The sequence below is a fragment of the Thermobia domestica genome, chromosome 8 (assembly GCF_964235325.1).
Source record: "Thermobia domestica chromosome 8, izTheDome1.hap1.1, whole genome shotgun sequence".
Lineage (NCBI taxonomy): Eukaryota > Metazoa > Arthropoda > Insecta > Zygentoma > Lepismatidae > Thermobia > Thermobia domestica.
This window is the reverse complement of record NC_137461.1, coordinates 78,033,404-78,045,796: the sequence shown is the minus strand read 5'-3', so window position 1 is coordinate 78,045,796 and position 12,393 is coordinate 78,033,404.

The following is a 12,393-nucleotide window of genomic DNA, read 5'->3' as shown; positions in this document are numbered from 1 at the left end:
TGTGTGCACTAGCCATTTAGCTTAGTTTTGAAAAGAATGCACTACAAAATTTCGAAAACTATGGCTGAGAATAATATGGTTCGATACCCTTTGAAAGCATTATTTTAGTTTAGCTTTCCTTCAGCTTAAAGTGATATTCGAGCAACCGTCCTGGATTGAACCAGGGCCAGAGATGTGTACGCCAACCATTTAGTTTAGTTTTGAGAAGAATGTATGATAACGCATGAGAATATTAAATTTCAGAAAAGGCTTGAGAGCGCCCCAACCTGGAAAGCAAACCCACCGAGGATTAAACCAGCGCCTTCCACGTTAGAAGCATGTACGCTAACCGCTTAAAAAAAGAGTGCATGAATATTTGGTTAAAAGTTTTACGCTATCCAGATTTTGTTTGACAATTACATATGCGTAACTTTAATGTTTGAGGGTTCCCTTCAACTTGCGAACGCATAATTTTAAAGTCGAGGGAAAAAATGCTTACGCGTACTTTGTCACATCTCAGCATTGTTGAAACATTCATTCATTTCATGCATTCTTTCTATCACTAAAAAACCGTAGGTCAGTTATATGCTGATGTAAATGTCTCGATTTGGTTTCCAGTATGACAACAATAAAACACTCATTTCAGTAACATAATTATTTAAAAAACACTTTACTTTCCAGTACCTGTGCTATAATAATAAGATTTTGAACGCCCCGCCGGGAATCAAACTCAGGACCTTTACATGAATTACTTAGTTAAGAGTTTATCATGAATGTTATGATTTCCTGTTTATCAGGTGATTAAGATTTTTCTCTCTTTTTTGTAGTAAATTCACGTTTTTCAATTCCTTTATCCCCTTACATATTTTATCGCAATTGTACCTGTTTTTTTGTTTTCTTCTTTTAACCATGAGCGGATTGGGTTTTACTGTTCGTAATGAAATTACTCGTCATTAAAGACGATTTAACATTGAGGGCAGAATGCTGGAAATTCAATTTAACGCACCAGCCGTAGGATCCGATATTATGCAATACGTACATAATAGTTTTCAAGAGATGCTGGACCATTTATTAGCCACTGTCGATGATGAGGCGATGGTTGGTTTATCGGTAATATCACCACGAAACACCAATAAGCCATTTTGGGTGTTTTCACCAAGCACGAAACCTGACACTGGAGACGATGTGGGCATCGTTCGAAAGAGTTTTACAAAGTAACAATGCTTTTCTCCTGCACAAACAATTCACCGTTCATTTTCATCGTGTGGATATTCCACGTGGCTACGGCGACGGTTTTGCGGCAAGGTGTACTTCAAAATGAAGATTTTTTATGTTGCAAGCGAGGGATTGTACGCGTAAAAATTAAGATTAAGGTGTCTGTCCTTGTCATTGCTATTGGCCTGAAGGTATACAAGAATGTAGATGGGAAACAACATAAGCAGTATAAACATCAGAGAAAATGTATTGTGGATCAAGAAGTCGATGCGTTATGTGCAAATGAAGGAGTCAATTTGGACCATGGTGCCAGTGTAAGTGAAATTCGGCAATTCCAGTCATACCTCAAAGAGTATAAAATTACAGTGCACACCAGTTTCTCAGGCCGTGACTTCAGGTACAAGGGGCCCAACGATGAAAATCGCACTCTCATAAATTTGATTTGTATGGCTGGACATTTTGACATCACCCTATCTTTAACAGCTTGTTTTGGAACCAAGTTCTACTGTAAAGCGTGCCATAAAAAGTATGGTCATCGTAACAGACATGTGAAAAATTGTCCTGTAACGTGCTCCAAATGTTTATAGAGACCTCTATGTGACAAGTATCAAACGCCGATATTGTGCAACGACTGCAATCGTCAATTTTATGGCGAAGAATGTTTTAACAATCATCATAATATTGTATATCATCAAGGGGAACCTGTATGTAAAATGGTGAAACAGTGTACTAAATGTTACAGAGTATATTCTTTTGTACGAAGTGGACAACGCATTCATGATTGTAATGAGATCTTTTGTAATGTTTGTAAGAAGATTGTTCCGCGATCACATCAATGCTTTATGCTTCCTGAACGACAATGCTTGAAACCTGGCGTTCCATCACTCATGCATGCAAAGAAAGCCTTATTTATTTTTTACGATATAAAATCCATGCAGGGCAAGAACATTGACGATAATAATTTTGTACACGTTCCGAATTTATTGGTTGCACTACACGTATGTTATGCATGTGTTGAAAACGATAATATTCAGCAGTCTTGCAGTATGTGTGGTCAGAGCCAGCATATTTTCCAAAGAGAGGATCCAGTCGAAAGCGTTCAATTTACCCGCAACCTAAGGCTACTTCCCGCATTTCTTCAACACCAAAGAAAATCAATCGTATATTGGATCACTTCCAGAAACGAAGTATTATGGTGCAGATGAAATGTCCGTCGAAGACAGGAACAAGTTCATGCAGTGGTACAACGACCATCGTAATGACACGTTTGATTTCCAGAAGGAAATTCTCAACTATTGTATTCAAGATGTCAATGTACTGCGACGAGCATGCATTTCGTTTATGACGTCATTTGAAGCAGAAACCAAAGTTAATCCCTTCTTGGAGATGATAACGATTGCAAGTGCTTCCAATTTAGTATTCCGCCGGAATTTCCTCAAACCCAATACCATTGGAATTCTACCGGCACATGGTTATCGATAGACAAGTACGCAATCGATCGCTGCAATGCTATGGCTGGCCTACATTGTAAAAACCGAAGGAAAACAAATCTTACATGCGGCTCGACAAAAAGAAGTGTTTATTGTGGGATTCCATGTTGATGGGATGGAGTGCGATTTTAAACAGTTCTTGAAACAAAATCCACCAATGGAGACGTATCTCAAGAATCATCCGTACATGAACCGCAGACCCTTAAATCCAAGAGATAGTTTTTTGGAGGAAGGACCAATTATGTGAAATTGTATTACCAAGTCGACGAAAAAGCAAGAGAAAAAATAAAATATTTCGATATTGTTTTGCTTTAAGCGTATATACCTAAGTGTGCTAAATACCCTGTAGAACATCCTAGAATTTATCTACAGGGCGATTAAAATATACCACCAATAAATAAAGTTAACGGTTTAATCAAAATGACGATATGCCAAGTCGCCATCTTTAGCATAGTCTCCTTCCATACCGATGCAACAAGAAACTACTGTTACCACTGTGTGCTGCTTGTGCCAGAAAAATGAACCCAGGCCCTACAGCAACGATCAGGAGCTATGCCTCACTGGAACATGGGTTTCGTACGAAATACAAAAGGCAGTAGAATTAGGAAATCAACCGGTGGAAATCTTTGAAATTTGGGATTATGACATTGAACAATATGATCCCATCACGGGAACAGGTGGCTTGTTCACGGAATACATCAACATGTTTTTTAAATCGAAAATGGAAGCTTCTGACGAGCCAAGTTCATGTGTCACCAAAGAAGACAAAACGACATTTATACAAACCGTTCGGGACCGTGAAGGTATTACATTAGATCCGACCAAAATTGAAAGTAATCCTGCACGTTGAATTTTTTTTAAGCTTTGTGTTAACTCTTTATGGGACAAGCCTTCACAGCTTACAAACTTTACCCAGACCACAATTATTGATAGGCCGGAAGAATTTTATGAAAAACTCACTTCCTTCGACATTGAACTCCATCAAATTGTACCCATCAATGATACCATGTTGTATATGTTCTGGGAGTACAATGAAAATGAGCCTGTTCAAAACCGAAATACCAATGTTGTTTTAGGAGCATTTACAACATGTCAGGCACGTCTGGAACTGTACAAGTACCTGGAAATGTTGCAGGAACGTGTTTTATATTTCGACACGGATTCTGTGATATTTATAGAAAAGCCAGGGGAGCCAACTATTGAACCTTCCACGTACTTGGGATGCTTATCGGATGATATGAAGTCTTATTGACAACGAGCGTAAAACAACACATTTGTTAGTGGAGGGCCGAAAAATTACAGTTTAGAAATATACAATCCAGGCACCAACGTCACCAGTTACATATGTCAAATTAGAGAAATTACTTTAAATTACAATGCAGGACAGCAATTAAATTTCAATACGCTAAAGGAAATGATTACGAATCAATACCGTGGACAAGTCATCATTTCCATCCCTCATAAAATAAGCAGGACCAAAGACCATACCATCATCACCCGCAAAGAAGAAAAATGCACAACATCCAGTACAGAAAACGTCGATGTAAAGAATTCAATTCCTATGATCCGGTTTCTTACGGATACGTTAAAAAACGGAAGTTGGAACTGGAAAAAGAAGATGAAGAAAAAACTGTAAATACCCAATGAGGCTACAATTTCTTTTTTCCTTTTCCTTTTTTCCTCCTTGACCATAAACCAGCAAAACCAAGAAAAAAACTGCAGTACCCAGAGGAGTTCATAAACCACCAACACCATCAGTGGAAGAAATGCAGTCGCCTCGTACCCGAGGAGGAAGATGAGCCTAAACACATCCATCATTTACGAGTAAGATTTATTTCTCTCTCATCAATATTTACAAGCTTTTATTGTTTCCGAAAGAAAAGAAATTCGTAACGTAATTCATTGTGTCTTCTTTTTCTTTACAGGATACGTCTACAATATTCGAGGATGATGACACGTCCAAAATATTCATTAAAATAGATTCTGTATTTATTGTTAATAAAATTCTATGAGAAAAGCTCACACCTTTCGTTAAAATACAACAAGTTGAAAAATATGTTTTATTATTTCTTCAAACCTAGAACACTTGTTTTCAAATAATGCTAATCTCGAAAATTTAAGGTGGAAAATATATCCAAGATTTTTTAATTATTAGTTTGAAAATATTTTGTCTGAAAAATTAATTAAAGAATTTTTAGTGTCCAAAATTTGGTTTGCAATTTTTAGTTCGAAAAAAATTGATTTGAAAATTTAGATCTCGTTTACATCTTCAGTTCGAGACTTGCTTTAAAATTTGGTTTAGTTCGAAACTTTTTTTGAATTTTTTGGGGTGCGAATTTTTTTCAAAATTTTAGTTCGAAATATTTTGATTTGAAAATTTATTTCGGAAGCATTTAGTTTCAAAATTTTTAGTTCGAAATTTTTTTCTTTCAATTTTTTTGGTTCCAACATATTTTGTTTCAATTTCTGTAGTTCGAAAACTTTTAGTTTTGAATTTTTTTACTTCAAAAGCTTTTTAATTTAAAATTTCTTGCACTATGCGGAATCATTTATAAAAGAATCGGAGCAGTTTAGGTAAGGAAAATCTGGCAACTCTTTTTCCATTAATGAAGCGCTTACTGGGTGTTTCAAAATCTCTTAAACTCACAACAATGAGAAACCTACAAGCGATAAGGATGGACTCCTATTTCACCATTGTTAAAAAAATGTATCCTTTGAGAGACATAGTGTACTAATTCAAGGACAGGATCTCCATGCGTAAACATATAAGGCGCGCTGTCTCTCCATCAAGGTAAGAAACTTGGTAACTATTTTATCTGTCAAAGAAAACGATAATATTTAAGATAAACTTTGGTACAATATCATGATACCAAAAAGGGTTATTTAAGGAGGGTGTTGACCATCCATGGGAACTTTAAGGTACGAAAAAGGATAACTATAAAAGGGGAAAAATTCTAAAATCCTGGTGAAGAGTGGATCACGTTCAATCATTCTAAATTTCTCGCATGAGCTGTGGCTAAGATCATGTGACTTCTATCAGCCAATCAAAATCGAGGCACGAAAATATTCATCATGCCCATAAAAATGAAACGAATTTCAAAAATTCAGAGTGAGGGATTTTCCGACGTTATACCATGTAACTTGTACACCGTGTGGTGGTCTAAAGTCATGTGACCTCTATCAGGCAATCAGTATCGTAGTACCAAAGTACACATCAGAGAGGATACTCTAATTTAAAAAATCCTAGGTCATAAGATCACGTGACCTCTATCAGCCAATCAGAATCAAGGTACCCGCGTAAAAATACAAATTTCAAAAATGTCGAGTAATTGATTTCCTCGCAAGGGTAAAACATGACGTCATACCATGTGACATGTTAACCTTGTAGCGGGTCTAAGATCATGTAACCACTATCAGCCAATCAGAATCGAGGTAGCAAAGTACTCATCAAAGAGGATACCCAAATTTCAATATTCCAAGGCCTAAGATCATATGACTTCTATCAACCAATCAAATTCAAGATACCAAACCACTCATCCTACCCATAAAAGGGAACGAATTTTTAAAAAAGTCCCAGAGCCTAAGATCACGTGACTTCTATCAACGAATCATCATCATGGTACCAAAGCATTCATGTTACAAATAAAAAGGAACGAATTCCAAATACAGCCATTGTCTAAGATCACGTGACATGTGTCAACCAATCAGAATCAAGTATCAAAGCACTCATCTTACCCGTAAAAGGGAACAATTTTTTAAAAAAACCTAGGGTCTAAGATCACGTGACATCTATCAGCCAATCAGGATCGTGGTACCAAATTATACACGTTGGCCATAAAATGGAACGAATTTCAAATATCAAGAGTTAGAGATTTCCCCACGGGGTGACTCATGACGTCATACCACGTGTCCTGGAAATATGAATTTCCCGCGTGGGCGGGGCCTAAGGTCACGTGACCTCTATCACCCAATCAGAATCGAGAAATCTTTTGCTGATTCGCGGGCCATACACAGGCCCCTACTACTTTCATTAACACGCTGTACATATTTCATTCTTAATTTATTCACAATAAGAAAAATGTAATAAATTAAGTATAAATTAATATTGCACAACCATGGACATTTTTCACGAATTGCCTGCCAAGGTGTAACATGGGACTCCACCCTGTTTGATTCCTGTTTGACACCTGTTTGATTCCCAATTTTCTTTAAAAGAGAGGTTTAGTATTAGAAGGACGTAAAAATGTAACTTCTTCTACTCCATTCCCTGTCAAGTTCAAACTCTACCTGTTTACCACACCTACCTTCTTTCATATAGTTATTCTGCGAGGGAGAGTGGAAACTTTCAAATAGCACGGTGTTTAAGTGGTTATCGCATTGAACTCCTATTCGGCGGACCCGGGCTCAAATCGTCGCCAGCCCCAAACTTGCTTAAATGTATCAATTTCCATTTTAATGCATACTCAGTATGACAAGCAAGATCTGCTCCTCCGAAGAAAGAAATAGATGTTGGAATGAGGAGAATTGTAGGGAGTCTGTCAATGGAGACAATGTTTTACAAACTTATTTCCAGCAGTTGTTCTAGACTTGATATTTTCATCTACTTTCAAGCATTTTCTGATTCATTCGTAGTCTGTGTTTATATTTATTGGGATATGAGGTGCAATTAGGATACTTCACGCAGATATACAAAGCTGAAATGTAATATGGATACTGAAGTGACAAACAAATAAAAAAAACAACATATTGATATTTCTCTCCCCTAACCGCATAGAACGAAATGTGTTGATTTTTCAACAAAAAGACATACTCTAATCAGAAACTTCATAAGATATATAGCCATTCCAGACTTCTCAGTAATACTACTACTACTACTACTACTACTACTACTACTACTAATAATAATAATAATAATAATAATAATAATAATAATAATAATAATAATAATAATAATAATAATAAAGTAATAATATAATTACAATACCAATTACGAAAGAATACCTTCCAAAAAGATAAAAATAGTTGCCACGACGGGATTCGAACCCGAGTCCTTACCACTCTGCCACAAACACCTCATACAAATAAAAGGAACCATATTTCTACGCTCGTTGGTGCAATTGAAATAATTCAAAAATAATGTCTCCCGTCTTTTCTTCTTGAAAATTAGAAGTTAAGGTAAGGAGAAAATGTAATGTACATCTTGACCATCGTTGAAAACATACAAATAGCCTCATCTTGAAGAAAGTTTTGTGATATTTTCTGCGTTGAGGAAGGTCTATACAACTTATTTGTGAGTTAAAGGAGGAAATCTCGAGTAACCCATTGTGATACTCACATAAGGAACGACACCTTATACGAACATTACGTAGTAGCTCGTGTATAACCTCACATGAAACTTTTAACTAGCGTATAGTTTGGCTAGAACATGCATTTACGCGGTAGGTAAGAAGGTAGAGAATTGAACTTCTATTCGGAGTACTCGGGTTCAAATCTCCGCCAAGCTAAAACTTTTTTAAATGTTTCAACTTCAATTTCAATGTACGTTCAGTGTGACAAGCGTTTTCAGAGTTAACAAGAAAGAAATAAATGTTGAAAAGAGAAGAATTTTAAAAGATCTATTAATGCGGCCAATCATTTACAAACATATTTCCTGCATTTGTTCTAGATATGAACTTTTCATCTGCTTTGAAGCATTTTCTGATTCATGCGTGGTCAGTGTTTTAATTTCTTTGAATGCACTGTATATAATGAAATAATACATTACATAAACAGTAATATTGAGATTAATATACGGTGTTCATTGGGCAACACGCTCTGTATCATAGAGATTATTCTTAGAATGGAGGATTGTTCAGTTAGTTACCTACTCTATAATTTTATCTGTATAAAGTCCTGACTCAGTGCTATCAACTGGTGTCAGTGCCGAAATTTTTTTGTTTAAATTGGGTTGCATCTGTTAAGTCGTTTTGAAAACTGTAAATTATCTGGATCCCAAGCAATGGCATTAGAGTAATCAGGGGGAGATACTTTTGTTGGTGGCTGTACATATCTTTACATATCTCCGATGCCAAGCCTGACTAGAAGAACGTAAAGAAATGTAAGAAATGTATCTGCGGCAAGTACACAATCAAAGTCTGTCTGGAATGGTACCAATGTCTCCAAGGACTGTGATATGTTTTGAGTGTGACTAGGTTAATGGCTAGAAAAATCTAATGTAAAGTTATTGTAATACCTTTGTTATGTAGTGTTGTAATATTTACTGTTTATTCTGTATATTATTTTTTATTAATGGCTGTATCAGTTATCTGTTGTAAAAATAACAAAAATTATTATTATTATTATTACTGATAATAATAATAAATGTGTAAAACCGTATGAGAACGAAAATGAAATCAAGAAAAGTTTCAAACTTTTGTTTCGAAATGATACGATGCGACTAGTATCTTTGATTATTTTGAGGTAATTTTGTTACCAAAGTTGAAATAGTTGTAAGAAGTTGTGATTTCATAAGTTAAAGAAAACCAGGTATAGGATTGGTTAGAGAATGAAGCAAAGCATAGTACACAATTTAGCGCATAGTGATATAATGCAGTAATATTATACTACAATAAAATGTATGATACTGATACATTGCGTGCAATTCTTAACAAAAGAAAATTAGAACCAAACTTTAATGTTAAACAATTCACAAGTTCCATAATACTTCAAACCGACTCCCACAACTTCTATACCTCTGCAAACAAATACTTTCTACACTCATGTGCAAAGAGTACACACCCTGCATGAATCAGCTGATTTACAGCTTGCAAAAACTTTTCGGTTACTCTGCTACTATGTGAAAAATCCTAAGCACTGTGAGGTGCCTTTTCTCCTGGCTCCTAGAATTTGATGGAAAAGAAATTATAATAAATTAACTTCTAATTGATTATGTTGAAATATGCATTTTTATTTTTATTTTACGTTACATTAACGGTGATAAATGAAAGGAAAATAACAAAGAAAAGAAAAGAAGCGAAACGAAAGCAAGGATAAAGGTATGGTCGTATTATAATGATGGAAACTTAGAGCAAACGGTGATCTGACCATTATTTTGTAACGTTGCTACAAAGTATAATAAAATTAAAATCAAAGTAGGTAAGAAAGTGGCAATCTTAAGAATGGATTTGAAAGTTTGAAGGTAAACCAACATTTCTACTTCAACCACAGAAATGACCAAAATCGTTTACTCTCGTGCTTGGTCGCGTGTGCCCCCCCCCCCCGCGCTAATTACCACAGAGTAACGATTGATACATTGTTGGAAAGCTTGTAGAAGAGATACATCACAGATGGAAACGAGATAACATGTTTGCAATTCTCGTCATACTCGTAATAGAATAAGAGACGAAAATGTCCTTCAAATATGAGAAAAATACAATTTGCGGTTCCCTGGCAATCCCTGCAGTCACTCTAATGTGCAGTCACTCTAAAACACTTGTGACAATAATAATTAAAACAATGGTAGTGAATGCAATATAAAGCGAGAAAACAATTCAGAACGAAAATCACAGCAAAAACAAAAACGATCTTTCCACTTTTGGAGATTGTAAAATCGTCGATAGCAGTCGGACGCAGAATGGGACAACGTAGCCAGTACAAAACATCTAGATATATTTACGAGCATTGTTACCCGAACAAAACTCTACAGCGTCTACGTATGTCGAGTTCTTTTTTTTTTTTTTTTTTTTTTTTGAATGAGTTGCTACATGTACTACATATTACGAATGCGTTTAACAGAACATGGACGAGATGGAAGAACAACTTCGTCCACCACTTGCTTGTTCTTGCTGTCGAGTACGAATGGGCAATCAACTTGCTACATCGACAAATTCCATACACAAGTAGTAGTTCTGTACTACATCAAGCTCATGAGCAACTCCATCTGCGGAACATCTTTTCCAAGTACATAAGCATATTCCAAGTATATCCGTTGTCACAACAGATCCGAATAATTTTATAACAAATATCTTGCACTTTGTCCTTATATACTGCTTTAAGCTGACAAGAACTTCAAGTGACATTATAGCTTCATCCAAGAAAACATTTTCAGTAAGGCCGAAAACTTTCTTGAATACAGCATTGAGCAAATCAAAGACCTTGAGAAACCTCCACAGCTTATCATAATTGAGAGCTTTATCACAGTTTGGAGCTTTCTGATTGTCTTCCAAATGTAGACAGAGAAGAATGAAAAAAAATCATTACAAGACTTGACGTTGCCGAACTATGACTGGCGGTAGAGTTCGTCAGTCAACCAATAGTGTCTGAAAATCGATTTGATCTGATGTACCATGTATATAATTATAATCAATAGTTGTTTTAAACGTTAACACAACTTGCGGATACTGGGCAGTTGCTTACCAGAATGAAATGATAAAAAAAAAACAATCTCGGCCCAATCGATTATTAGGTTCAAAAACTGTTATCAAACGATTCAGCAATTTTGTCATGTAAAGATGACATGGAACGTCTCTTGCACTTTAATAATAGAAATTGTGTAATTTTCTTTAAATAACACCTAAATTTGCGATATATTTTACGATGCATTCAATTTGATTCTCTCGGAGGTTATTTTGTTATATTTTGTTTAATACCAATTTTGGTCGGTCGTTTGATTCTTCTAAACCAATATCAGAATAATAGTATATACTGTAAGGCGTTCATGGAACTCGTTGCATGTTGACTAACGTTAGATTGAAATGGTGATAGAAATTAACCAGCTTAGTACACATCGGAAATAATTTAGTCTCTCAGCCTTTAGTTTTTGCGTTATTCGTAATCAAATTTAAAGTTCGACTTAACGCATGGTGGTTATATGAGTTAAGTTATCTATGACATTAATCCTATTTGAGACATTCCATGTGAAATCAACCAACTAAATGACAAAATCACACTTGACGATCTCAGATATTTGGAAAAATTGGTGCACAGCTTTATTACAGACATGTGAAAGTGCATCATTGAAAAAAAAAATATATTGACTAAGTGTTTGTGCTGATAGTGTGTAAAGTGATAGGGAACAGTGTTCCTGTGTTTCATAACACATTTGATACAAATATTGCCAAAGGGAAGGAAATATAACCATCCGTTTCATAAAAAGTTCTGTAGCAGCAATCCTGAAGCAAATGAATGAAAATAACATGAATCAATGTAGACAATATAAATTTAGAAACATCCATACCCACTAACAAGAATAAAGAATAATGACCTTTATTCTGTAATGTTCGGAAACGTAATACCTCTCTAAGTAACTCTAAAGGTGGATAATTCTGTAAATTCAAATGAATACATCAAGAAACAAATGAAGTTGAATATAAATATCTTTGATGCTGCAGATAAATAGCTACAGACAAGTGGTCTGAACTCACATATTCACATCATCAATATCTTGCAATGTATGGTTTATGATGAATTTTGATTCGGATCCCACTGAGTGCCAACTGCAACTTTGTGGTGCTCTAGTACACATATGATACTATAATCTGGAAAATTTTGTACAAATTCAAAGAGACATTTCTGTGCGAAATTCAAAATCCAAAATTTGAATTTGAATTTTTCAGTGTTATTTTTGATAATTTCTTCAATATACAAAAACTTGTAGAGGAATCGTTAAGCTTTACAATGGTGTTTGTTCCATGTCTCTAGTGCACATATTAACCATTTTATGTCAATTAGT